At 27.3% G+C, this 27,731-nt stretch overlaps 1 protein-coding gene across 3 annotated transcripts in view; it reads right to left on the bottom strand.

Annotated features, from left to right (window-relative positions):
• Pgant9 (polypeptide N-acetylgalactosaminyltransferase 9) overlaps positions 1-27,731 on the bottom strand; it is a 270,158-nt gene that overhangs the window by 217,098 nt on the left and 25,329 nt on the right. For 2 of the 3 annotated variants that reach the window (XM_075312576.1, XM_075312578.1), the window contains exon 2: positions 15,807-15,904. The exons of the other annotated variant lie outside the window; for it this stretch is intronic. The gene's annotated coding sequence lies outside the window, so the exon portion shown is untranslated. The remainder of the gene's footprint in view (positions 1-15,806; positions 15,905-27,731) is intronic. 3 annotated transcript variants of the gene reach the window in all.

Here is a 27,731-nt window from a genome sequence, read left to right as displayed (position 1 = left end):
ATTCAGTTATTGAGACCTCGGTCAGCACTTCATTCGCAGAGACTTCTCTTGAAATTCGGTGACTGCATTTGAATTGCTGAGACCTCAGTCTACAAATCAATCACTGAGAATACGGTCTGCAGTTGAGTCACCGAGGCTTCAGCCAGCATCACTGAGCCTTCGATTTACGTAGATTTTAATTTACAGTTCAATCACTGAAATTCGGTGACTGCATTTGAATTACTGAGACCTCGGTCTACAAATCAATCACTGAGAATACGGTCTGCAGTTGAGTCACCGAGGCTTCAGCCAGCATCACTGAGCGTTCGATTTACGTAGATTTTAATTTACAGTTCAATCACTGAGACATCGGTCTGCAGTTCAGTAACTGAGACTTCGGTCTGAAATTCAATTGCAGAGACCAAGGTCTGCAGTTAAATTAATGAGATTTCGATCTACAGTTGAATCACTGAGTATTCGATCCATTGTTGAGTCACTGCGTCCTCATTCTTCAATTCATTCACCGAGACATCGGCCTGTATCACTGAGCCCTCGATATCTATTTCAATTGGTGAAGTTTAGGCTTGTATAGAAGGTCTGCATTTCCATGGCCAAGACTTCTCACAGTAAGTTAATCACTGAATCTGGGATTTAAATTTCATTTACTGAGATTTTGATCGACAGTTCAATCACTGGGAGTTCCGTCTGCAGTTCAGTAACTGAGACTTCGATCTGCAGTTAAATTACTGAGATTTCGATCTACAGTTGAATCACTGAGTATTCGGTCCATTGTTGAATCACTGCGTCATCATTCTTCAATTCATTCACCGAGACATCGGCTTGTATCACTGAGCCCTCGATATCTATTTCAATTGGTGAAGTTTAGGCTTGTATTTAAGGTCTGCATTTCAATGGCCAAGACTTCTCACAGTAAGTTAATCATGCTTGCGAAAACCATGTTACATGGTCAAAAATAACATTTTGCTCTTAAACCATGTTTGAGGTGATCATATTCCTTCTCTGGGTGCAAAGACCTGGGTCTACAGTTCAATTACCGATACTTCTTTAATTGTAGAAATTTCAATCTGCAATTTAGTTATTGAGTTTCCGCTGGCACAACTGAAGTTTCGATCTGCCATTGAGTCACTGAAACTCCAGTTTTTCCGAAAAAACAGGCGATCTTTTGTTTGAAAACACGTCGTGCGCGAGCAAATTTTGTTGAATTTGGCTCATCTTTAAACACCCATACAATCGACTGCTGTTTACTTCACTTCAAAAAATGTCAAGATTGACGATGGAGCTCTCAGTTGGCAGATTGCAAAGCCAGTGTTGACTAATCCCGAAATATAAAAGGCCACCCTCGTATCTAAATTATTCCATGTTAATCCGATGGCTGAAGATTATAGAAATCTATATTTTTTTCACTATTATTATCTTGTGATAAAATTTCTGAGGGATTTTTTTCACTACAAATGCAATTTTAATTCCCAATAGATATTATATTTATGTTTGTGCAATTAATATTATAGAGTTGAATAATTATAAAGTTTTGTATCATTACCTACTAATTGGCGGAATCAGTATATAAAAAAAAAACTACCAGTATATATAGATTACATTTCAATTTTTGGAAATTCATAACCATAAACTGTATTCCTCAACTAAAGTATAAAAATTCGTGCTGTATAAACAAAATTTTCAAAATTAAAATGAGTCATAAATTCCCTTTTGTATTGGTGATTCCTATTTTCTTAGTGTTATTCGCTGAGGTTATACCAAAAGCCAAAATATCTCATATCCTGCAAATAATAAATTTAATTCTCTTCCATTTATGCTTCAGGCTGCTAAAAAATCATATATTATGAATATTCGCCCGCCACAGTGTATAGTATACAATTCTCGTGCTAAAATACACAGTTGCAATTTGACCAAAACCGGCTTGAATAAATATCTCTTTAATGGCCTTTTGATGTTAAACTCCAAATTACATCAGGATGCAGAATTGCGAATATTAATTTTTGCCAGTGGAACATTTAGTGCTATAAAATTTTTAGATCAAAAATTTAATATATGCAAATTTTTGGGTAATCCAACACTTCATCTTGTGGTTAAACCGTTCTACGATCTTGTCTTCCAGCATAGTAATATACCTCGTAGGTGTCCTATAAAGGGGGTAAGAGTACTAGGAAATTTAACGAAAAGCAATAAATATTGAATTTATCTCTCATTAACAGAACGTACTATATTATCTTAAAAATGGGATGATCACTGATGAAATGCTACCATCCTATGTTCCAAGTAATATCAATCTCAATGTATCCATAATGTTTTATGAAAGAAAAAAACCTCTTGGAACCGTTTTCTTTGAAGCCTCAACAGATCCTCTTGAATGAGCTACAAGTCATGTTTTTGGATCTTTGGCTTGTTAAGCTAACATAATATGTTTACAGCTACTAAAAACTGAAATAAAACCAGTAATAAAAGTTCACCTAAAACTATTTTTAAAATCTAAGTTTTGAATTATTAATTGGTCTGTATTTGAATTACCGAGACTTTGGTCTGTAGTATAATCATTGGGTCTTAGGCTTGTAACAGAGACTTCTGTCTTCAGTTTAATCACTGAGATATCGTTACCTCGGTCTCTAAATCAATTGCTGAGACTAGGACCTGCAGTTCTTTTAGCGAAACATCTATCTGCATTCTAATTATGGAAATTTCAATATGCTGTTCAGTCAATCTGCACCTTTCGGTTTGCAATTCATTTAAAGAGTCTACGGCCTGCATCTCGGTCTGCAATTCATTTACTGAGACTTCGTTCGCTAGTATAATCACTGGGTCTTAGACCTGCATTTCAAAATACCGAGACTTAGGTCACTTCAGCCACTGAGACCTCGGTCTGCAATATAATTGCTGAGACTAGGATCTGCAGTTCAATTACCGAGACTTTTATCTACATTCTAATTATGGAGATTTCGATCGGCAATTCATTCATTCAGGCTTCGTCCTACATTACTGTGGATTCGGCCTGCATCCCTATTAAGTTAAACAGTGATTTTGGTTCTGAGACTTCGTTCGCTAGTATAATCACTGGGTCTTAGGCCTGCATTTCAAAATACTGAGTTTTCGATCTGTAGTTCAGTTACTGAGACCTTGGTGGGCAATTCAATTGCTGAGACTACGATCTGCAGTTCAATTACCGAGACTTCTATCTACAATCTAATTTTGAGAGATTTCAATCTGCTATTTAGTCAATCTGCTTTTTTCGGTCTGCAATTAATTTACAGAGACTTTGATTTGTATTTATTTACAGAGACTTTGATCTGTATTTATTGTATGTAGTTCAGACAGGGAGACTTTTATCTGCAATCACTGAAACCTCATTCTGCAATTCATTCATTCAGGCTTCGTCCTACATTACTGTAGATTCGGTCTGCATCCCTATTAAGTTAAACACTGATTTTTGGTTCTGTCTTGGAATTACTTAGACTTGTGTCTTCAGTTAAATCACTGAAACTTCGATATATTGTTCAGCCACTGAGATCTCGGTCTGCAATTCATTTACTGAGCCTTCGTTCGCTAGTATAATCGATGGGTCTGAGGCCGGCATTTCAAAATACTGAGATTTCGATCTGTAGTTCAGTCACTGAGATCTTGATGTGCAATTCAATTTCTGAGACTAGGATCTGCAGTTCATTTACCGAGACTTATATATACAATCTAATTTTGAGAGATTTCAATCTGCAATTCAATGAATCTGCGTTTTCAGGTCTGTACTTAATTTACTGAGACTTCGATCTGTGTTTCAATTGTTGAAATTAAGGTATGTAGTTCAGACAACGAGACTATTAACTGCATTCACTGAGACCTCATTCTGCCATTTATTCACTCAGGCTACGATCTGCATTACTGAGACTTCGGTCTGTATCCCAATTAAGTTTATCACTGAGCCTTGAGCCTTTGACTCTGGATTTCAGTTACTGAGACTTGTTTCTTCAGTTGAATCATTGAAACTCCGATATGTTTTTAAACCTCTATGACCTCATTCTGCAATTCATTTACTGAGACCTAGGTTTACATTATAGAAACGTCGGTATGCAGTTCGTTCATTGCGGTTTCGAGTATTCACTGAGTATTGAATTTGCATTTCATTTACTGAGATTTTGATCTATAGTTCAATCACTGAGATTTCGGTCTGCAATTCAATTGCAGAGATCAGAGGGTTCGTAGATCAATTACAGAGAATTCTATCAGTGTTTTAATTGTAGGCATTTCAATTTGCTATTCAGTTTCCGAGATTTCGGGTTGCAAAACTTTTACTGAGCCTTTTGCTTGCGTTACTGAAACCTTGGTCTGTACTACTGAAACAAGGATATATAGTTCAGTTTCCGAGGTTTCTCTCTACATTCTAGTTACTGAGATTTCGATCTGATACTTCAATCAGCATTTCAATAACCGATAACTCGGCTGATCAGTCACCAAGATATCTATGAGCATTCTAAATACTTAGATTCCGATCTCCAGTGCAACCAGCGAGACTTTGGTCTTGATTTCAAGTAACGAGACTTCGGTTGGTAGTTTAATCACTGATTCTTAGAGCTGATTTGCAATTACTGAAACTTCTATCTTCAATTTAATCTCTAAGACTTTGATCTGCATTTGAGCGATCTCCGTCTCCAATTCATTCACTGAGACATCGGCCTGCAGTACTGAGACTTCGATATGTATATCAGGTTAGGTTAGGTGGCAGCCCTATATATCAGGCTCACTTAGACTATTTAGTTCATTGTGATACCACAGTGGTGAACTTCTCTCTTATCACTGATTGCTGCCCGATTCCATGTTAAGCTCAATGACAAGGGACCTCTTTTTTATAGCCGAGTTCGAACGGCGTTCCACATTGCAGTGAAACTACTTAGAAAAGCTTTTGAACACTCAGAAATGTCACCAGCATTACTAAGGTGGGATAATCCACAGCTGAAAAACTTTTTGGTGTCGGTCGAAGCAGGAATCGAACCCACGACCTTGTATATGCAAGGCGGGCATGCAAACCATTGCACCACGGTGGCTCCCCTATATGTATATCAGTTAGTGAGGTTTTTAGTTCACATACTGAAACTTCTATCTGTAGTCACTAAGATCTCGTTCTCCAATTCATTAACTGAATCTTCGATCTGCATTACTGCGACTTCGATCTGCATTTCAACTATAGAGACTTCGTACAGTAAGCTAACCACTGAGTCTTGGGTGTGTATTTCAATTACTGAGAATTCTGTTTGCAGTTCAATCACTAAGACTTTGATATATAGTTCAGTTCCTGAGATTTCAGTCTGCTCTTCATTTTCTGGGACTTCGGTTTGCATTACGGTCTGCAATTCGGTCATTGAGATTTCGATCTGCATTTTAATTACTGATATTTCAATCACTAAGGCTTCGGTCTGTATTTTAATTACTGAGACTTCCGTCTGTAGTATAATCACTGGGTATTAGGTCTGAAATTCAATTACTCAGACTTCCGTCCTCAGTTTAATCACTAAGACTTCTATCTGCAGTTGAATCACTGAGATTTCGATCTGTTGTTAGTTAAATGCTGAGTGCAGAGACTATCGAGACTTTTATCCGTATTCTAATTGAAGACTTCAACCTGCAGTTCAGTCACTGAAACTTTGATCTACATTTCAATTTCTGATACTAGAGTTTTGACTTCGGTTAACGAGATTTCTCTATACAATCTAGTTAATGACATTTCGATCTGCAGTTTAGTCAACGATGCTTCTCTTATATATCACTGGGTCTTAGATCTGCATTTCAATTATTCAGACTTCTGTCAAGAGTTGAATCACTGAGATTTCGATCTGTAGTTCGTCATTGAGACCTCGGTCCGCAATTCAATTGATGAGACTATCGGGACTTTTATCTGCATTCTAATTGCCGAAATTTGAATCTGCAATTCAGTCGCTGAGATTTCGATCTGCAATTCTCTTTGTGAGACTTCAGATTGTATTACTGAATCTTTGATCTGACATTGAGTCTTAATGATCTTCGATCTGCATTACAATTATTACGATCTGAACCTCAATTACTGAGACTTTTATCTGCATTTCAACTATAGAGACTTCAATTTGTACTTCATTCATTGAGACTTCGGTCTGCACTGGGATTTGTATTTGAATTTCTGAAACTTCGGTCTGAAGATTAATCACTGAGTAAACAGCCTTCAATACTGAGCATTCTCTCAGCATTTCAATCACCGAAACTTATGTCTGGATTTGTAGAAATTTCAATCTGTCCTTAAGTCATTTACATCACTTTTGCTCTATTAAAAATTCCATAGTCATAATGGAATATCTCGGTGATATATTTTTTGCAGCATTAGTTCCTAATATGTTTTGTTATTTTCCAATTAAATATTTTTTGTAATAAAATATTTTTATTCACTTTAATTGTATTTTTTATCCTTTATAAATAATTGAGCAAAAAAAAATATCCCCACCTTCTAAATGTATTACTAGAAATTGTGATATTTAATATTAAACAAACATTTATCACAAACTGAAATGCAATGAATATGTCAGAGGGTTTTAGCAGTATCTGCAGAATAGCAATAGTGATGTTTTCACAAAAACCAAAAAATCTGTTATTGCTTAAACCATACTGCATATTTAATTTATGGTTTATATTATTGTTGGTTAAATATTACAGGTGACATCAGTTGCAAAAAACTATATATATTAAATGTATGCATTTTAATTAAAATATTTTAAGGTTGGTAAGTATGGGATTTTAATGAGTATTTCGAATAGTTTTAAGTGAAAAGTGTAAAACAGAAAGCATTCGATTTTTACTGTAAAGTGAATATGAAGTGTATATATCAGATTCATATGTATGTCATTCCTGGAATATTGAAATTATGACTTTGATTGTGATTGCTATCACGCTTGGATTATAATGAATGAACATTGGATACCAATAGCTTTTGACTATTATCGATACAAATATATAGCGTAAATCATCAAGCAGAGTATGGATCGAAATAAGGGGAAAGACATTAATACAAACCAAGAGCGAAGATAGATGTGCTCAAATATCTAACAAAATTTGTCAGAAATGGCCTTCATATCTTGTTATCAATTTGTAACAAAGATTTCGAATTTTTGATAAGATCATATCACATGGAATCGTATAAATAAGTATTAAAAACTTTTTATTTAATGAATAAATAATAATAATAATTTTTTATCGAATATATTTGATAAATTTCATGTTATACAGACGCAGCTGATATCGATTCTTGATAAAAAGTTATCGTAAACATTTTTTTTTTGTATAAAAATTTTGTGATCTCTTAAAAATTATTCCAAAATTCAGTAATTAAGTCATTTTCGAAAGTTTATGCAATTTTAGAAAATAAAAAGAAAATTGTAAAAACTAATAAGCATTACTGTTTATATAAAAACGATGATGTTGTTGATACTATGACCTATTATCCAGCAAACAATTGCATCTTGCTAATAGGTTTCGTTTGTTATTGCCTGACTATAATAAAAACCCAACTCGTTGCTATAGTCATCTTCATCGTCATAGCCTTAAGGTCAACCCCCATTGAAATACAAGCTAGCTGAATATTAAATATTATAATACTTAATTATACAACAAAAGGAGACGAAGATGTTCAGAAGAAGCAAAATTTTATCTATTGTGATGATTATTGTTAAACACTTTCCGGTTTCTATTCAAGTTTGTTTCTCTCCTATCACTCTCCTAAGAAATAATTAAGATAAGACACAAATAACAATTTTCACTTGCACTTTCATTGATGCTTTTTGTTTCGTTGGTATTTCAACAATCAAAAAAAAAATATTTTTGAAATATTTCAGAGAGGAAGACGGGAAACATAAAAACGATGATGAGAAAAAAAAAACAAAAAGCCAACCGATGACAAGTCAAAACCAAAAAAAAAAAAAAGATCTGACAAATCGTGTCGACATTAAAATACCTAAAACCCAAAAATCATCAAAACCAAAAAAAAACTTGCGATAGACGGACAATAAAACATGGTCAAAAATACCTGCTCATCATCATCAGAAAAAATTTGAAAAACAAGAAATGCAAATATTTTTCTATAAACAAAAGATAAACACAAAACTGATGATTGATATAACGGCAAAATGCCTAAAATGTCTGATAATCGTAGCTACCTATTATGTTATAGATTTAACTAGAAAATTGCGGAATACCATATTAAACAAAAAAAAAAAAAAAAAAAGATGTAAATGATTAAGAAATAGACACGTTCTGGGGTTTTTGAAAAATTTGTAAGTTTAAATTGATTGTGTAGGCAGGAAATGGAAATCAAAATTGTTTTATTTTAAAATTAGGTTTTATGTAAGCCAATTTATCAATTCCGACAAGTTTCGACTGTATTAAGAAATCCAAAATAGTTGCAATAAATTAAATTAAAATTAATTAATAATTTAAATTCAAGTCTCAAGACTAAATAAATTTATAAACAATGCCTTAAAATAAAGTAAAATTAATTACTTGAATGTTAAAGTAAAATAAAACTGATTTATATTTCTTCCTAAAAATTTTAATAAATTACAATTTGTTATACATTGCATTATAATGCAATTTAGTAAAAGTATATTTAATATAATTTAATTAAATTTAAAACATTTTTATATTAAATTTAAATTAATCGAACTATGTAAAATAAGACTTAATGCAATTCAATTCAACTTGATTAAGTCTTATTTTACTTAGTTCGATTAATTTCAAATTTTTGCATTAGGGTTTCAGTCAGCTTATTCCCAAAAAAGACTGAATTAACAAAAAATAAAATATTAATTGAATTAAAATTAATAAATATGTAAACTTTAAATTAACTCAACACAGAATTTTTTTCTTCTGTTTTCAATCACGAAATTAATTGATCCAATTAATTTTTAATTGCAATGTATTTAATTACAGAAATGATAGTATCAATCACCAAAATCAATTCAACAATTAAATGTTCCAACCAATTAATTTTTGTGATTGATGATTTTTGTTTCCATTAAAAAATTTTTCGAACCAATTATATTTTTAATATAATATATTTTTTTTAATTTAAATTGGAAAAATGTCTGTGATATTTTTTCTGCGAAGTCTGAAAATTAATTAAGGAAAATTAACTCTGGACAGTCATCCTTCGTCAAAATGACGACGCGTAATTTCATTTTCGATTTAAAATGCATTTTTGTCGATTAGGAAATGATAAATTTAAGTTATACTAATTCAACCAGTTTATTTTTGTCTTGTGCTAATTAAAAACAAATTGAATAAGAAAATAAACTCAATTTTACTTCTTATTTTTGCTCACGATATAAATTATAGCGTCGTTAAATAAGCCGTAGTCAAAATGACGAAGGATGACGTTGGTGTACAAAAAATAAGGATGACTTTCCAGGGTAAAAAAAAAAACAAAAGCAATAAGTTAAATAATTTCGTTCAATTAAATTGGATTAAGACTTATCTTGTTTAGTTCAATTGTATTTCAATTTAATACAGCAATACTATTAATAAAATAAATTAAATTATATTAAATGTACTAAATTATGCTCTCGATAAGGTATGATTATTTCGCTTCTGAGGACTGATGTATTTTGTCTTCTGTGATAAAAAAGATGTAAATAATTAAGAAACAGAAACGTTCTGGGTTTTTGTAAGTTGATTAAATTTTTATGCAAGAAAAGGAAATGCGATTTTTTTTAATATTGTATTTTCTGTAGACCGATTGACAAAAAATAAATTAAATTAGAGTAAATGTACTTATACTAAATTATGTTCTTGGTAGGTTATAATTATTTCGCTTTTTATGACTGAAGCATTTTGTCTTCTCTGATAAAAAAAATTGTAAATGATAATTTTTTTATTTTTATTAAATTTGTAGGCGTGAAATCAAAATCAGATATTTTTTAATATTATGTTTTTAGGCCGATTCACCAAATTGTTTACGACAAATTAAGACTAAAATCAATTTAAAAATTTTAAAGAAATTCATAAAATTAAATTCAAATTAATAAATAATTCAATTAAATTTAAATTATCACGTGAAATTAAAGTACAAAACACTAAAATAAAGTAAATTAAATTTAAAGTAAATTTGTTTGATTCACTCCAATTCAATTGAATTAAGACTGAATGAAAAAAATAAATAATTAAATAAAGTTTAAATTAAATTAAAGTCTCAAGATGGACTAAGCGACAGTATCGTATTTTTTTTTTAATAAACTAAATTTAATTTAAAGTAAAATAATTTGGTTCACTTCAATTCATTTGAATTAAGTTCTATTTTTATTTATTCTATTTAATATAACAATATTATAATTAAAATAAATAATATTAGACTAAATGTGCTTATGTTAAATTATGGACTGAAATGAAACCTAAATTTGAAGACACGCAATTCAAACAATATTTAGGGGAAATTTCTTTAAAAAAAAATAAATTTTAATTAAAAGAAAGTACATAATCTTGGTTTAAAAATTTTTCCGTTAAATTTAGGACACAAATCTCTGAAAATTGCGTTTCTCTGTTAACGTTGTATATCTTTGAAGTAAGGCAATTTTCCCCTAAAGTAAAAAAGAAAAAAAAAATGGATTTAAAAAATAATTAACTGAGATATTGAATCTTTGAATTGAAGATAAAAAGCTTCAAAAAAGGTTAATACTTATTTTGGAGATTTTGCACCTATGGTTTAAAGTTTTTGTTGTGTTTTTTTATCTGTTACAATGTGGATTTTTTAACTGATTGTTATTTATACATGAATAGCTTTGATAATAATTCCCAAAGGATTAAAATTTGATAAATGAAAAATTTCCTTATTTTAAATTCCAAAGGGAAGGTCAAAATCGAAGTAAATCTTTTATGAGGGTAATTTAAAAATTTTAGAGCCTAGATTTAAAGCTGGATAGCTTTCTAAAAATACCTTTCTTTTAAAGAAGTAGAATCTTTCGCTCGAAATCAATATGTTCAAAATCTTCAAAATAAGGTCAAAATCTTTGAATTCAGGTAAACTTTTGTTTTGAGTGCTGTATGGTATAATTATTTTTCTTCAGAAGACTGATGCATTCTTTCCTTTATTTATGCGAAAATTCAATGTCACTATTATGGCTTGTCTTCAGTTTGTATAAATATTTATTTTATATTCGGTACCATTGCAGATATTATGAAATCATTTATTTTTAATTCATTTATTTGAAAACAGTATGCCTTATACTTCTTGTCAAAAAGATATGCTAAAACAATATTTATAAATATGATACAAAAATAATATAAATAAATCTTAGGAAAACAAAAAAAATAAATAAAGAGATAAAAAAGATAAAAAAAATACTTGGAATAAATCACACCCATAACCGTGAAGCTTTACCAGGTTGGTATTAAAATAGCGTCAAAATATATTATCTCTGGTATTACTTATATAATAATATGGGTATAGAAAAACAAAAAAAAAAATGCTGATAATAATATATTTTGATATAGGTATAGCTATGATTAAATATGATAAGTCCATGCTAGCTCACAAGTGGGGGGAATCGATAGTTATAGATAATTAGTTGGATGGTTTTGTGTTTTTTTACAGATTCTTCGTTAGCTTTAAAACAAAAACATATAACAATATTTTACATTATATTTCATAATAATATTCGTTATTAAAAATGAATTATATCTTATCAAGCTTCCGCCATTTTCCAAGGGAGGTTACCACTTCTTCGGCGGCTTTTTAAAATCAATTAGTAATAAAACATTATGAGGAAGAATTTGGGTTCACATTGTATGTTGGCGAAACGAATTAATTTACTGAGCATGATTAAGTTGCTTGCTTTAATTTCATTAAGCAAATATTTATGAGATTTATACTATGCGAAAGAGCTTTTAAAAAATATACATTTTCATGGAGATCATTATTTTGTGTATAGCATAAAAAAAAGTTAATGAGTGTGAAGCTCCCTTATATTTAAGATCGATCCTCTAAATCTCAAATTCTGATGATTATGTTTCTAACAAAAGCATAATTTTATGAGATTAAATGATTTCGTTGAACTTTATGCAGAAAGAGGCCTAAATAATTGGCTTGTTAAGTGTTGAAGCATATTTTGGAGATTTATTTGAATTTTGAGGTCAAACACTGAAGAATTGAATTTTATAACCTAAAGCTATTATTTATCACTTTTGAGAACAAAGTAGAGAGAAAGGCGTTGCTGGCGGATATTTGAATTTGGTTTGTGTAACAATATAACTCATTTTAACATCATCAATCATCAACAAAATGAATGATATCAAATGATTGAAGTGTGTGTGTTTGGTTTTTCATGTTTTTTTCAATTTTTGGTAAAATTAAGTTTTAAACAAAATGTCCAGAATTTTAATTTTTTTAGGCTATTCAATACGAAAGAATCATGGTTTTATTTGGATTGATTAGGAATTTTATATTTATAAATTTGTAGTTTTAGAAAATTGATCTGATAATAATAATAACATGGGTTTATTACTAAATTAGAAATTAGTCAAGAGTTCCAGAAATAAAATAAGGGTACGCTAAAAACGCAAGTTTAAAGGGTGATACGGTCAAAATTTGGTCAAGGGAAAACGCGAGTAAATCGGTGAAATCCTTTATTTAAAAAATCAAATTAAATTTCTTTTTCAAGTTCAATTAGTATAAAATTCAGGAAAAATATTCAGTTAGGCTTTCGCTTTTCCAAATCCGAATTGCCGGGCCTCACGCTTGACACCTGCCATCAGATTTTGTACAGCCACCTTGTCCACCTTCTTCGCCGCAGAAAGCCAGTTTGCCTTGAACTGCTGCTCGTCATTAGCAGTTTTTTTTGGTCTTCTTTAGGTTCCGCTTGACAATAGCCCAGTATTTCTCAATTGGGCGGAGCTCTGGCGTGTTGGGAGGGTTCTTGTCCTTGAGAACCACCTGCACGTTGTTGGCGGCGTACCACTCCATGGCCTTTTTACCGTAATGGCAAGATGCCAAATCCGGCCAAAACAGTACGGAAAAACCGTGTTTCTTCAGGAAAGGCAGCAAACGTTTATTCAAACACTCTTTCACGTAAATTTCTTGGTTGACAGTCCCGGAAGCTATGAAAATGCTGCTTTTCAAGCCACAGGTATATATGACTTGCCAAACCAGATATTTCTTTGCGAACTTTGACAGTTTTATGTGCTTGAAAATATCTGCTACCTTTCCCCTTCCTTTTGCCGTATAAAACTCCTGTCCCGGAAGCTGCTTGTAGTCGGCTATGGCGTAGGTTTCGTCGTCCATTACCACGCAGTCAAACTTCGTCAGCATCGTCGTGTACAGACTCCGGGATCGCGCCTTGGCCGTCGTATTTTGCTTATCATCGTGATTTGGAGTCACCACCTGCTTGTAAGTCGATAGTCCGGCTCGTTTTTTGGCTCGATGCACGGTTGTAGACGATACACCCAGCTTATTTGCGGCATCTCGGAGAGAGAGGTTAGGGTTTCGCTTGAAACTACCGGCAACTCTCTTTGTCGTCTCAGCGGCTTCCGGTTTTCGATTTCCCCCCGATCCCGACTTCCTGGCTGTCGACAAACGTTCCCCAAACACTTTAATTTCATTTGTAATGGTTGATTTGGCAACTTTTAGCGATTTTTCCAGCTTTGTGTGTTTGATACGCTGCTCTTCTTGCTTGGACGGAATTTTGACAACTGAAGAGTGAATTCCAAAATCAAAATAGGAGCAACATTCTACACACACACACCTTCAAAATGAGGGTTGTTCAGGTTTTTTAAATGCAAAATTGAAAGAAATACGTCAAGTTAATATTGACCAAATTTTGACCGTATCACCCTTTACTTGGATCCAAAGATTTTGACCTTGAATCTTTTTCATCTATAATTTTAGAAGATTTTTCATCTATAATCAAAAGATTCAATATCTCAGTTAATTTAAAGATTATCTCTCGAAATCAAAAATATTCTTCTTTAAAGGAAATTTACCCTACTTCTAAGACATAGGACTTTAATGGAGGAAGGCCAATATGAAACATTTGTTTCCTAAAATTATTGGAAACTATTTGAAGCAAATATTACGAACTTTTTTTCATTATTTTTTTTTAAGAAATTTGTCTTTAGTTTTATTTATGCCATAATTTAGGTTGCAAAATTTTTAATCTTAGGTCAATATTTTTCCAAAGTACAGTAAAACCTCTCAAAAATGAAAATATGGACACCTCTTAAAAATGGGTAATTTTCATGAAACGTTGGCTACACTATCACAATAAATTTAGCCAAATGTGGACAACAAACGTTTGCTACACTATCACAATAAATTTAGCCAAATGTGGACAACATTTTGGCGACCATGAGTATCCAGTTCCGAGAGGTTTCATTGTATGTATATAAATTATACAAGCTATATTAAAATAATAAAAAAAATTATGCCACCCAAATTTTAACCCTTAAATGTGCGCTGTATCTTTTAAGATACAACCAGAAAAAAATTCTTACATCTTAAAATTTTGACCGAATTCTATGAAATCATTGCATTAAAAACATCATAACGCTATTTGTAAAAATATGATTTTCCGGAAAATTTGTAGAACTTCTGAGTAATCTACAGTCAAAATTGAATATCAAATTTTCAACAAAAACCAAAAAAAAAAACAAGAACTACAAATTTGAAGTTAAATAATATTTACCAGATTTGAAAGTAATTTTGGTAAAAAAAAACTGTGTAGTGTAAAAATATCTTTATTCTCTATTCTATACTTAAATCAATTTGTGAATAAAAACTTACTTTGTAAATAAAAACTTACTATTTAAGAAACAAAAACACACATAAATTTTTCTTTTGAAAAAAATGTTGTATGCATATGTTCTTGTTTTACCATTTTCCATATTATATATTTTTTTGGAGGAATCGGTGATCTTGTTCATTTAAGGGTTAAGATACACAAGGAATAATTTCTTAAAAAAAAAAAAAATAATTTAAAATTTAATTTTAATAATTTGAATTTTAAATATTATTAACAGAAATCTTGTTATCTTTTCTCAATTTTTTTTTCATAACTATTTGCTTAACTATTCAACCTTCATTACAACTAGGTTGGATTAAATCATACTTTCGATTTTTTGCTTTTAAAATTTAATTCATTTATATTTAAGTCCAGTAGGGGAGAAAGTCCATTCATACAGAAGCAAATTTTTATTTCCCTAGATTTTTTGTTCATTGAAAGAAATAACAAACCATTCACATTCTTTTGTTACAGTTTTTTTTATGAATGAATATCATCTTTCATCATTGTTAAGAAAATTTTTTTAAAAATGCCCTTGTCCAAAACAAAACAAGAAAAATATTTTGTAACGCTTTTATGATCTACGATTATTTTAAATGATTTCATTTCATAGTATTTTTTACAATGCGAAACTAAACATTTTCCATGCCAAATGGTTTTAACATCAATGAGAAACAAAAAACAAAATAATAACAAACCACAAATATAATAGAAGTATCATTAACAAATTTTATCACAGATTATGGCACATTAAGGCCTCATTAAATTCGAAAAAAGAAAAAAAAATTAAAAAAAATAAATAAATACCACCACAGGCTAAGACAGGGGGAAATAAGTGAATGTCCAAATTATAAAAAAGGTGGAGTCTTAATATTTCCACACTAAATTGTATTAAATATAAATGTTTTAAATTTGTTTTAAATCAAAAAAAAAAATAAATCAAAGAAAATTATTATAACAAAACATTAATATATATTTTTTTAATTTTTGAGAATAACTTATATATTTATAATGCCTGATTACCTTATTTCGTGGGAAAATTTTTCATTAATAAATTCCGTTGAAATATTTTAATCCAGTAATATTTGCCCAATTATATTTTACACATAAAATACACAAATCTGTAAATAAAAATATGGGATTAAATTTAAAATTAAATGTTTGATTTATTACTAGTAATTAAATAAATATGGTATGTTGACTTTTAATATAATGAGTGCACAGATTAGAATTTTTTCCAATGTTCATGGAAACTACCAAAATACATGTTTTTGCATACTAAATTACAGTGAAACCTCTCAGACCTGGTCCACAGGTCAACTTTTCCACATATGGGAAAATTTGTCTACAAAATTATAAAATTTTGTCAAATTTTTATTTCTATAGAAATTTCTTTCACAATTTTTTCTATAGAAAATTTTTCAAAAATTTTATTTCTATAGAAAATTTTGGCAAAATTTTGTTAAAATTTTATTTCTATAGAAAGTTTTGGCAAAATTTTGTTTCTATGAAAAATGTTGGCTAAATTTTATTTCTATGAAAAATTTTTGCAAAATTTTATGTCTATAAAAAATTTTGGCAAATTTATATTTCTGTAGAAAATTTTGGTAAATTTCTATTCCTATATTTAGAAAGTTTTGTCAACATTTTAATTCTTTAGAAAATTTGGCAAAATTTTATTTCTATAAAAAGTTATGTAGCAGTTTTATTTCTATAGAAAATTTTACAATTTTGTTAAAATTTTATTTCTATAGAAAATTTTGTTAAAATTTTATTTCTATAGAAAATTTTGGCAAAATTTTATTTCTATAGAAAATTGTGTTAAAATTTTAGTTCTATGGAAAATTTTGTCAAAATTTTAGTTCTATAGAAAATTTTTTGAAAATTATATTTCTATAGAAAAATTTGTCAAAATTTTATTTCTATAGAAAATTTTGTCAAAATTTTATTTCTATAGAAAATTCTAAAATTTTGTTAAAATTTTATTTCTATAGAAAATTTTGTTAAAATATTATTTCTGTAGAAAATTTTGATAAATTATTATTTCTATAGAAAATTTTGGCAAAATTTTATTTCTATAGAAAATTTTTCCAAAATTTTATTTCTATAGAAAATTTTGGCAAATTTTTATTTCTGTAGAAAATTTTGGTAAATTTTGATTTCTATAGAAAATTTTGTTAAAATTTTATTTCTATAGAAAATTTTGGCACAATTTATTTCTATAGAAAATTTTGGCAAAATTTTATTTTTATAGAAAATTTTGTTAAAATTTTATTTCTGTAGAAAATGTTGGTAAATTTTTATTTCTATAGAAAATTTTGGCATAATTCTATTTCTATAGAAAATTTTGGCAAAAATTTATTTCTATGGAAAATTTTGGCAAAATTTTATTTCTATGGAAAATTTGTGGCTAAGTTTTATTTCTATAGAAAAATTTGGCAAATTATTATTTCTATAGATAACTTTGTCCAAATTCTATTTCTATAGAAAATTTTGGCAAAATTTTATTTCTATAGAAAATTTTTCCAAAATTTTATTTCTATAGAAAATTTTGGCAAATGTTTATATCTGTAGAAAATTTTGGTAAATTTTGGTTTCTATAGAATATTTTGTTAAAATTTTATTTCTGTAGAAAATCTTGGTAAATTTTTATTTCTATAAAAATTTGGCATAATTTAATTTGTATAGAAAATTTTGGCAACATTTTATTTCTATAGAAAATTTTGGCAAAATTTTATTTTTATAGAAAATTTTGGCAAAATTTTATTTCTATAGAAAATTTTTCCAAAATTTTATTTCTATAGAAAATTTTAGTAAAATTTTGTTTCTATGGAAAATTTTAGCAAAATTTTGTTTCTATGGAAAATTTTAGCAAAATTTTGTTTCTATGGAAAATTTTTGGCTAAGTTTTATTTCTATGGAAAATTTTGTCAAAATTTTATTGTTTTCAAAATTTTATTTCTATAGAATTTTTTTTTTAATTTTATTTTATAGGCAAAATTTTATTTTATAGAAAATTTTGGCAAAATTTTATTCCATGTCAACATTTTATTTCTAAAGAAAATTTTGGCAAATTTAACTCTTACTTCTTAGTTGAAGATAAATAATTTGCAAAATCTACCAAAATGTCAAGAATTCTACCAATATACCAAACAGTAAAAAATCTACCATTTTTGGTAGATTTCTACCAACTATGGCAATCGTGGTCCTAAATCTCTCACAATACTCTGAATTAACAATAACTTTGGAATTACACTATTATGTGGGCGAAAATACAATGAGGAGAAAAGTAGTATTTATTTCGAAATGAAATGGACCTGATCCTCTCATAATCCCCTACATTTTGTCCACATATGGGAGGTGTCCACTTATCAGAGATCACGTTTAATGTGCTGGTATAGCAAACGTCACTCGAAAGTTTTTAATTTTTGAGAGGTGACCGGTTTTCAGAGTGTCCTTGTATGAGAGGTTTCAATGTAAATATTTTTATATACTAATATACAGTAAAACTTTTCAAAACTGGAACTCATGACCACTTAAACTTCTCACGAAAATTTTTGAGAGGTTTGAGGAGTACCCAATTTTAAGAGGTTTCTCAGTAGAATTTTTTTTTTGATACTAAATTAAGTATTCTATTCTCGTAGTATTTACTATTTATCACCAATTAATGCGCATAAGCTCCCAATTCAGATGCAATATAGCAATTGTTCAATTGATTTCTGGCTGTTTATAAAAAACGTCCATCATTCACTTCCATTTATTGTTAATACAGTGAAACCTCTTAGAACTGGACACTCATGGTCGCTAAAATTTTGCCCACATTTGGAAGGTGTCAACTTTAATGTGATAGTATAGCACACCTCTCACGAAAATTGGTTATTGGTTATTGGGGTTTCCTGTTTCCAGATTATTTCATGTTTCAGAGGCTTCTCTGTTTTTAAAAGTTAATATTTCACTCTCTGGTTTTTTGAAGTTATGAAAATATTTCTCATTTGATTCAATCTGATATTATTTCGTTTGTCCCTTAATCACAGCATAACTTTTGTTTTATACTTTTCCACCCATTGAATTTCCCAATTAAAAAATTTCGTACATCATGACATGGCACAAGCAAAAATTTGTCCCAAAAAACTGGATAGCTGATGAAAACAAATGTTTTCCCGCCAAGCGTGATAAAAACAGAGCTGAATTAAATGAAAATCGAATTTCAACAGAAGCCTCATGATACGAGCTGGACCATCAAAAATATCCAATAAAATGAAAACATTTCACCAAAACTCGATAGGAAATTTCATATTTTTTCTTTCGCTATGCTCGTTAATAAAAAGTGACAGACTATAACGAAAAATATACCAATTGAGAAGAATAGTAAATAATTACAACAACAACTAGTTTTATATTTCCATTAACTGCGGGCTATTACTTTTATATGATAATAAAATTTTTACAAATATATTTTCATATAAAGTGAAACCTCACAAACTGCGGACACCCACTATCGATTACATTTTGTATTTATTTGCGCGGTATCCCCCAATAAGGGATAATTTTAATGTGATCAAAATTATATATCATATGTTTCATAAAAATTTTCCTCTTTTGAGAGGTATCCGCTTTTCAGAGTGTCCCAGTTTTTGAGGTTTTACTGTATATCCATGGGCATATATGTATGAATAACCACTTAATGAAATTGAAATGTACCCTCATGTATGAGAAACCAGAGTTCTTAAAAAAAATAAATAAAAAGAAACATTATTGTTAAACTGATAAAATTTAATCACATAGTAATAGTGAAAAAGCAACAGAAAATATTGAATTATAGCAGAGGAAAAATATTGTCGACGATGAGTAAAAAAAATTTTGTAAATAAGGGGAAATGATAACGTATATACGATAAACGAGAGATTATGAGCTCGAAGGCTTTAAACATGCAAATAAAGTGAAAACTCTCAACCAAGGACACTCCGCAAACCAAACACCTCTCAAAAAGGCACAATTTTCGTGAGACGTTTGTTATTCTATTACAATAAATTTTACCTCTGATAACTAGACACTTGTCATATTTGGACAAAAATTTATGGTACCAGTTCTAAGAGGTTTCATTGTAATTTGAATTGTTAAAAAAGGTTCAGATCACTATAAAACGACAGTTGGTTGATTTCACTAACATCAAAAGTGTATTAATGGATTCGACTAGATTTTCAAAAAATTCAAAATCTATTGGGCAATTTTGAAGTTTATGAAAAGTCAATTTCAGATTTTTGTATTTGAAGAAAATTGTTGACTCTATGAATACTTCTCGGATGACCTGTATCATAACCTTTTTGATGTAAACAACCAAAAGTTTGGAGATAATCAGACGTAGTAAACCGAAGTTTTTGCATTGATTTGTAGGAAGTGAAATCATCCACCATATTCTCCAAAGCTGATCCCTACTCTTTCTTATTCTCAGATCACAAGAGAATATTCGATATAAAGAGATGGTGGAATCTAAGGCTGTTTCACTAAAAATTACTTTCTTTACATTGTTTGAGAAAAATACAAAGTTCGCTGTTTAAACTGAACTATTAAAAATATTAAATTCTCTTTTAATATAAAACCCATTTGGCTAAGGTTATATAGAAGTCACTTTAGCCATTTAAGGTGAGCTTAGATTTTATGTATTTATTTTTTATTTTTTGCCATAAATCATATGGTTTTGTAACTTTTTCATTCAAAAACCTTAGGTCATTCCACTGCTGCTACTGCTTTACTCTTATGGAAGTAATAAAACATTCAACTAATGTTGGCTATTAATCAAAAGTTATTTATATTTCTTTTAATATAAGCATAAAATATTCAATACTTTGTTTGTGAGCTAGCAAAAGCGAAATGTTAAAAGTCATAAATGAAAGGCTAAAGCAAAAAGTGTTAAAAATGCTAATAATAAAATGTTTTAAACATCTTGTATACAAAAACCAAAACAAAACGAATAGAAACCTACAAAGTTGTATTCCAAAGACATAAATTATCACACCTATCGCAAACACCCTTCGTACAAGTGACTACAGTGAAACCTCTCAGAACTGCACACTCATGGTTCTCTAAGTTTTGCCCACATTTGGGAGGAGTTAAATTTAAAGAGACAGTACAGCAAACGTTTCACGAAAATTGCCCCTGTTTGAGAGGTGTCCGGTTTTTAGAGTGTCCAAGTCCAAGTTTCACTGTGAATGGCTCACAAGAGAATATCAGACACAAAATCAACATTTTATTTCTATAGAAAATTTTATAAACATTTTTATTTCTATAGAAAATTTTGTCACATTTATTTCTATAGAAAATTTTGTAAATTTTTTTTCTATAAAAATTTTGTAAACATCATATTTCTATAGAAAATTTGGCAACATTTTATTTCTATAGAAAATTTTGTCAAAATTTTATTTCTATAGAAAATTTTCTCAAAATTTTATTTCTATAGAATTTTTCTCAAAATATTAATTTCTACACAAAATTTTATTTGTATAGAAAATTGTGTCAAAATATTATTTGTATAGAAAATTTTATAAAAAGGTTATTTCTTTAGAAAATTTTACCAAAATTTTTTTTCTATAGAAAATTTTATAAAAAATTTATTTCTGTAGCAAATTTTATCAAAATTTTATTTCTATAGAAAATTGCTCTAAACATTTTTTTCTATAGAAAATTTACTAAAAATTTTATTTCTATAGAAAATTTTATCAAAATTTTATTTCTATAGAAAATTTTGTCAACATTTTATTTCTATAGAAATTTTTCTCAAAATATTCATTTCTTTAGAAAATTTTATCAAAGTTTTATTTCTATAGAAAAATTTGTAAAAATTTTTATTTCTATAGATAACTTTGTCAAAATTTTATTTTTATAGAAAATTTTCTCAAAATATTAATTTCTATAGAAAATTTTATCAATATTTTATTTCTATAGAAATTTTTCTCAAAATAGAAATTTTTCTCAAAATATTAATTTCTGTCGAAAATCACATCTATTTAAAATTTCCTAAAAACATGATTTCTGTAGAAAATTTTATCAACATTTTATTTCCATAGAAAATTTTGTAAAAAAATTTATTTCTATAGAAAACTTTGTCCAAATCTTATTTTTATAGAAAATTTGGTCAAATATTATTTCTATAGAAATTTTTGTCAAAATTTTATTTCTATAGAAAATGTACTAAAAATTTTATTTCTATAGAAAATTTTGTTAAAATTTTATTTCTGTAGAAATTTTTCTCAAAATATTAATTTCTATAGAAAATTTTGTAAAAATGTATTTTATTTATTTTATTTCTATAGATAACTTTGTCCAAATTTTATTTTTATAGAAAATTTGGTCAAATATTATTTCTATAGAAAATTTTCTCAAAATATTAATTTCTATAGAAAATGTATCAAAATTTTATTCCTATAGAAAATTTTGTAAAAAAATTTATTTCTAAAGAAAACTTTGTCCAAATTTTATTTTTATAGAAAATTTGGTCAAATATTATTTCTATAGAAGTTTTTGTCAAAATTTTATTTCTATAGAAAATTTACTAAAAATTTTATTTCTATAGAAAATTTTGTCAAAATTTTATCTCTATAGAAATTTTTATAAAAATATTAATTTCTTTAGAAAATTTTATCAAAGTTTTATTTCTACAGAAAATTTTGTAAAAATTTTTATTTCTATAGATAACTTTGTCCAAATGTTATCTTTATAGAAAATTTGTCAAATATTATTTCTATAGAAAATCTTCTCAAAATATTAATTTATATAGAAAATTGCGTCCAAATTTTATTTCTATAGAAATTTTTCCCAAAATAATAATTTCTATCGAAAATTATCACACCTATTTAAAATTTTCTACAAAAATGATTTCTGTAGAAAATTTTTTCAAAATTTTATTTCTATAGAAAATTTTGTAAAAATTTTTATTTCTATAGAAAATTTTATCAATTATTTTTTTTTATAGAAAGTTTTATCAAAATTTTTTTTTCTATAGAAAATTGCGCCAAAAAATGTTTTCTATAGAAAATTTTGTCAAAATTTTATTTCTATAGAAAATGTTCTCAAAATATTAATTTCTATTGAAAATTTGTATAGAAATTTTGTATAGAAAATTTATTTCTATAGAAAAATTTTATTTCTATAGAAAATGTTCTCAAAATATTAATTTCTATTGAAAATTTGTATAGAAATTTTGTATAGAAAATTGTGTCAAAAGTTTATTTTTATAGAAAATTTTATAAAAAAATTATTTCTGTAGAAAATTTTGTCCAAATTTTATTTTTATAGAAAATTTGGTCAAATATAATTTCTATAGAAAATTTTCTCAAAATATTAATTTCTATAGAAAATTTTTTAAAAATTTTTATTTGTATAGAAAACTTTGTCCAAATTTTATTTTTTTAGAAAATTTGGTCAAATATTATTTCTATAGAAATTTTTGTCAAAATTTTACTTCTATAGAAAATTTACTAAAAATTTTATTTCTATAGAAAATTTTGTCAAAATTTTATTTCCATAGAAATTTTTTCTCTAAATATTAATTTCTTTAGACAATTTTATCAAAGTTTTATTTCTGTAGAAAATTTTGTAAAAATTTTTATTTCTATAGAAAATTTTGTCAAAATTTTATTTCTATTGAAAATTTTGTCAAAATTTTATTTCTATAGAAATTTTTCTCAAAATATTAATTTCTATTGAAAATTGTGTCAAAATTTAATTTTTATAGAAAATTTTATAAAAAATTTATTTCTGTAGAAAATTTTATCAAAATTTTATTTCTATAGAAAACTTTGTCCAAATTTTATTTTTATAGAAAATTTTCTCAAAATATTAATTTCTATAGAAAATTTTATCAAAAATTTAATTTCTATAGAAAATTGCGTCAAAATTTTATTTCTATAGAAAATTTTCTCAAAATATTAATTTCTATCGAAAATTATCACATCTATTTAAAATTTTCTAAAAAAATGATTTCTGTAGAAAATTTTATTTCTATAGAAAATGTTGTAAAAATTTTTATTTCTATAGATAACTTTGTCGAAATTTTATTTTTATAGAAAATATTATTTCTATAGAAAATTTTGTCACAATTTTATTTCTATAGAAAATTTTCTCAAAATATTAATTTTTATCGAAATTTATCACACCTATTTAAAATTTTCTAAAAAATTGAAAATTTGATCAAAATTTTATTTCTATAGAAAATTTTGTAAAAATTTTTATTTCTATAGAAAACTTTGTCCAAATTTTATTTTTATAGAAAGCTTTGTCCAAATTTTATTTTTATAGAAAATTTGGTCAAATATTATTTCTAAAGAAATTTTTGTCAACAAATTAATTCTATAGAAATTTTTGTCAAAATTTTATTTCTATAGAAAATTTTGTCAAAATTTTATTTCTATAGCAAATTTTGTCAAAATATAAATTTCTATAGAAAATTTTATCAAAATTTTGTTCCTATAGAAAATTTTGTTAAAATTTTATGTCTATAGAACATTTTGTTAAAAATTTATTTCTATAGAAAATCGACCATTTTTGTAGAATTCTGCCAACTGTGGTCCTGAATCCCTTACAATATTCTGAATTAATAATTTTGGAATTGCACTATTATTTGGGAGAAAATACAATGAGGGGAAATGTAGTATATATGAGTACATGAATAAAACGCATTCGAAAATATTTATTCGCAAATAAATAAAATCACTTTTCTAAACATTTGGTTTATGCAAAAAAAAAAAAAAAACAGCAAATAAAAAATTCATATAAAAATTTGATAAACTAATGAAAATAAATAGTATAGTCTCGAATATCACAGTAGTGGCAGAGGGAATACAACAAAGGGCTACATAAATATCACAACCATGTCCAATATGTGAGGAGAAACCGAAGCAAATATTTATTTATGGTCAGCAATTTGTTGTTATTCAAATAAAAATGGGGTAATTCTATACACCAGTAGGGCAAACAATTGATGATGGTGAAGCAAATGGTTTACTGGTCTAAACATAGAAAAGACAATATTTACATTGGTTGACAATTTTTTTTATTTCGAAAAAATTTAATTTGAAATTCATAAAACGTTTTCTTTTTTGTTTTTGAGCAATCAAACAATGGTCATTCACACGAGGCGTTTATAAAAACAGAATAAGAATTAGCTCAAGTTTAAAAACCAAACAAAAAACTTAAATTCCAGAACTGAGTTTTCTTTTTTCTTTTGTTTTGGAGAAAACTTTATTGTTCTCCACGTGGTTTCTCGGTTAATGGTTGTGGGTGCTTTCTATCTGCCTGGCTAATCACTTGAAACCATAAAACTTTCAAATACAAAAAGCAAACTGTATATTTTATATTGTGGTTTGGCCTTGTTATCCATTTCGAAAAGAGTTCGTCTCTGAGAGAATGAGAGTTATTATTCATCCAAACTTTTCAAACAATTGTATACATTTGTTTTAGAATCCAGAAAAAAAAGAAACTATAGCTGAATAGTAAACACAATTATTTGTGTTGTTTTATGAATTATAATTGCTTATCTGCAATTAAAGAACTTCCGTTCAGTTATGCCGGTTGCCAGGGATGCCACGCTTTCATAGAATTATTCAAATGTATTTATTTTTTAATTAAATCCAGAAATATCGTCACATCCCAAAATTTAATGAAATTAATGGTTAAATGATTCACATCAAATCTACGAAATATGTAGCTTTTGTTCCCAATACATTTTTAAAACCTCATGATATGAATTTTTATGAGGGGTTAGGTTTTTCTCTATGAACAAACTGAAAATTTCTGGTGCAATACAATATTAAATAATTTCTAAAAAAATAGTACTTTGAAATGCATTATTCCCTGATTCATTTAGTTCTAGGATATATTGAGAACATTTTTTGCAAATTTTATTTCTATAGGAAATTTTGGCAAAATGTTATTTCTATATAAAAATTTTGTCAAAATTTGATTTCTATAGAAAATTTTGTACAAATTTTATTTCTATAAGAAATTTTGTCAGAATTTCATTTCAATAGAAAATTTGGAAAAATTTTATCTCTATAGAAAATTTTGGCAAAATGTTATTTCTACATAAAAATGTTGTCAAAATTTTATTTCTATAGAAAATTTTGTCAAAATTTTATTTCTATAGGAAATTTTGTCAAACTCTTATTTCTATATAAAATGTTGTCTAAATTTTATTTCTATAGAAAATTTTGTCAAAATTTTAGTTCTATAGAAAATATTGGCAAAATTTTACTTCTATAGAAAATTTTGGCAAAATTTTAGTTCTATAGAAAATGTTGGCAAAATTTCATTTCTATAGAAAATTTTGTCAACATTTTATTTCTATAGAAAATTTTGTCCAAATTTTATTTCTATAGAAAATTTTGTCAAAATTTTAGTTCTATAGAAAATTTTGTCAAAATTTTAGTTCTATAGAAAATTTTGTCAAAATTTTAGTTGTACAGAATATGTTGCTAAAATTTTATTTTCATAGAATTTTTTTTTAATTTTATTTCTATAGAAAATTTTGTCAACATTTTATTTTTATAGAAAATTTTGTCAACATTTTATTTTTATAGAAAATTTTGTCAAAATTTTATTTTTATACAAAAATTAGGCACAATTTTATTTCTATAAAAAAAAAAATTTTGTCAAAATCTTATTTCTGTAGAAAATTTTGTCGAAATTTTATTTCTATAGAAAATGTTGTGAAAATTTTATTCCTATAGAAAAATTTGTCAAAATTTTATTTAAAAAAAAAATTTTGTCAAAATTTTATTTCTATAAAAAAATTTTGTCAAAATCTTATTTGTGTAGGAAATTTTTTCGAAATTTTATTTCTATAGAAAATGTTGTGAAAATTTTATTTCTACAGAAAAATTTGTCAAAATTTTATTTCTATAGAAAATTTTGTCAAAATCTTATTTCTATAGAAAATCTTTTAAAAATTTTATTTCTACAGAAAATTTTGTCAAAATTTTATTTCTATAGAAAATTTTGTCAACATCTTATTTCTATAGAAAATCTTTTAAAAATTTTATTTCTACAGAAAATGTTGTCAAAATTTTATTTCTATAGAAAATTGTGTCAAAATTTTATTACTATACAAAAATTTTGTCCAAATGTTATTTCTATAGAAAATTTTGGCAAAATTTTATTACTATACAAACATTTTGTCCAAATGTTATTTCTATAGAAAACTTTGGCAAAATTTTATTTTTATAATTTTTTGAAAATTTTATTTCTATAGAAAAGTTTGTCAAAATTTTTCTGCTATAGAAAATTTGGTCAAAATGTTATTTATATAGAAAATTTTGTTAAAATTTTATTACTATAGAAAATTTTGTCAAACCTTTTTTGCTATACGAAATTTGGTCAAAATTTTATTTATATAGAAAATTTTGTCATATTGTAATCAATATTATATATCTCATGTCTCAGTCTCATGAAATCAATGTATGGTGTTTTATCAGCAATAATTGTAAAACTAAAGTTGACTTTTAATGAAATCCCTTGTCATTTGATAAGGCCTCTCCAATAGAAATCGGTAAAAAATTGATAAAAAAAACGTAATGACTACATTGTCCCCATTTACCAACAAACTCTTGAAATGATATCTTTGCTATTGTGGCATAATTGCTTTCTATTCCATATTGATTAGGAAAAAATATTCGAACACAAAATATTAAAACGCCACCTCTTATTCCTGAATTTGGTACCCACCTCCATATGGTCTAATTAATAGTTATCGAACCTAGATAACTGCCACGTGTTACCTTGAGTCTTCAAACCACAAAAAAAATTACAACATTTTTGTCCAAATTAAAATTCTTTTGTATTATTTACAATACCATATTCTCTTGGCTGTTTTTGGGGCATAACAAGCCGGCAAATTAAAGCCATATTATTATCAATGATAGTCTGTCATTAAGCACACAAAAATAATGGGGGAAA

This window comes from Haematobia irritans, chromosome 5 (assembly GCF_050003625.1).
Source record: "Haematobia irritans isolate KBUSLIRL chromosome 5, ASM5000362v1, whole genome shotgun sequence".
NCBI lineage: Eukaryota > Metazoa > Arthropoda > Insecta > Diptera > Muscidae > Haematobia > Haematobia irritans.
This window is presented reverse-complemented; position numbering and strand designations above follow the sequence as displayed.